The sequence below is a fragment of the Penaeus monodon genome, chromosome 26 (assembly GCF_015228065.2).
Source record: "Penaeus monodon isolate SGIC_2016 chromosome 26, NSTDA_Pmon_1, whole genome shotgun sequence".
In the NCBI taxonomy this organism is placed as follows: Eukaryota; Metazoa; Arthropoda; class Malacostraca; order Decapoda; family Penaeidae; genus Penaeus; species Penaeus monodon.
In genome coordinates, this window is record NC_051411.1 from 11,254,515 (window position 1) to 11,257,014 (window position 2,500).

Consider the following 2,500-nt stretch of genomic DNA (forward strand, 5'->3'; position numbering starts at 1 on the left):
AGGTTAATATTGCCAAGGGATACGCGACGTGCCTCTTTATTTCATCATCATTATACATCATCATCATTGTTATTATTACCTTTATTATTATTATCATAATAATAATAATAATGATGATGATAATAATAATAATAATAATAATAATAATGATAATAATAATTGTATTATTATTATTATTATTATTATTATTATAATCATTATTATTTTGTACATTTGCTTCAAATAACTTTAGATATAATGATAATAATGATTATACTAATACTATTAATAATGCTATTAATAATGATAATAGTAAAAAAATAATGATAATGATGATAATTATTATCGTTATTATTATCATCATTGTCATTATCATCTGTATTGTTATTATCATTATCATCGTGATTAGTTACTTTTATTTATACCATCATTATTGCAGCATTATCGCATTCATTTTCTTTATTAGCATTTTAATGTTTCTTATCATCATAACTATTCTAATTAGTGTAATAATACCTGCTGCGCATATTTTCCATTCCATTCATCGAGAGAAGTAAAAGAAACGTAAATGGCAAGAAAAATCAATAATTCCATGAATGGCATCGTCATTACCATGCATCTGGTATCAGCTCGCATGTGACGTAGTAAGGATAGAGCTTTGAAGGCGATTACATCATCTGTTTCACAGTGAATAGGACTGGATCCAACGAATAGTAAGTAGTATTAATATAGATTGAGACCAGTATAGTCGCTATACACTAAAATGGACTGAATTGATGCCCAAACCGGTAGGATCGGTGACTTGCATTTTTTTTCTTATTCTCCTACGACACCTAAGTTTCTCTAAATGACAGGCTTTAAGCAAACCGAAAATAAATAATTTGACAGTCGCAGTGAGTAGGATTCGAACCTACGCGGGAAGATCCCATCTGATTTCTAGTCAGACGCCTTAACCACTCGGCCATCACTGCTTCGTAACAAAACTGATGGTAATATTGTAATATTACAATTAAATTATTAATATTATTAGTAGTAGCAATGGTAATAATGGTAATAATTGCAATGATAATATTGATATCAATAATGATAATTATGATCTTAATAATAATAAAAATGTTAATGTAATGATAAAAAATATGATAAAATTAATTATAACAGTATCAATAATATGCTATTAATAATGATAATAATGATGATATTGATTATAATGATAATAAGGATTATGATGATATTAATAATAATATGGTAATAATAGTAACAATAATGTTAATGATAATAACAATAATAATAATAATGGTTATAACAATAATAACAATAACAACAACAATAATAGTAATAATGATAGTAAAAGTAATGATAAGGATAATAATAAACACAACAATAACTGCTAATAATTTATGGAGGGAAGTAGTTGGTTTGATTTGAAAGTTTCTTTCATCCTTTCTTGATGCTGGTAATATTGTTAATGATAACAGCAACAACAACAACAACAATGATGTTAATTTTGATAATAATGATAATATTATAATGATAATCATAATAATAATGATAATAACAATAATGATAATAATAATGAAAATGACGATGATGATGATAATGATAATATCAATAAAAACAATTTGCCATTACACTTTTCTGTTCTTGTTATGTTACATTAGCATTTTTGGGGGGAGTAAAAACACTGGTAGCCTGCATTAAACAGATGCGTTATTGTTAATTCTTAAAGAGTTAAATCAATCATATGAAATAAAGAGTAGGAGAAACATTTCCTTTGTACGTCGAGCCACGCTGCCGCCTTAATTAATGGCGCAATCATACTCGCAGAACACGGACGAGAGGGCAGGGGGCGTAGTGGAAGCTGTTCCGGAAACGAATGGAAACTGGTCCATCTGTTTAATGCGGGCTACCAGTGTTCTTTACTCCCCCAAAAATGCTAATGTAACATAAAAAGAACAAAAAAGTGTAATGGCAAATTGTCTTTATTGATATTATCATTATCATCATCATCGTCATTTTCATTATCATTATCAATATTATCATCAATATTATCAGTATCATTATGATTTTTGTTATTGTTATTATTATTATTATTATCATTATTATTATTATTATTATTATCATTATTATTGTTATCATTATTTTTATGATTATCATTATTATTATTATCATTATTATCAAATTAACATCATTGTTTGTTGTTGTTGCTGTTATCTTTAAACAATATTACCACATCAAGAAAGGATGAAAAAAACTTTAAAACCAACCAACTACTTCCCTCCATACTTTATTTGCAGTTTTTGTTGTGTTTATTATTATCCTTATCATTACTTTTACTATAATTATTACTATTATTGTTGTTGTTATTTTTTATTATTGTTATAAACCATTTTATTATTATTGTTATTATCATTAACATTATTGTTACTATTATTACCATATTATTATTAATATCATCATAACCTTATTATCTTTATAATCAATATCATCATTATTATCTCTTTATTATAGCACTATTATTGAT

At 25.7% G+C, this 2,500-nt stretch overlaps 1 non-coding gene across 1 annotated transcript; it reads right to left on the reverse strand.

Annotated features, from left to right (window-relative positions):
* Window positions 1-868: 868 nt before the first annotated feature.
* Window positions 869-950, reverse strand: Trnas-aga. The gene has a single exon. It is a non-coding gene; the product is annotated as a tRNA-Ser (tRNA).
* Window positions 951-2,500: the final 1,550 nt, after the last annotated feature.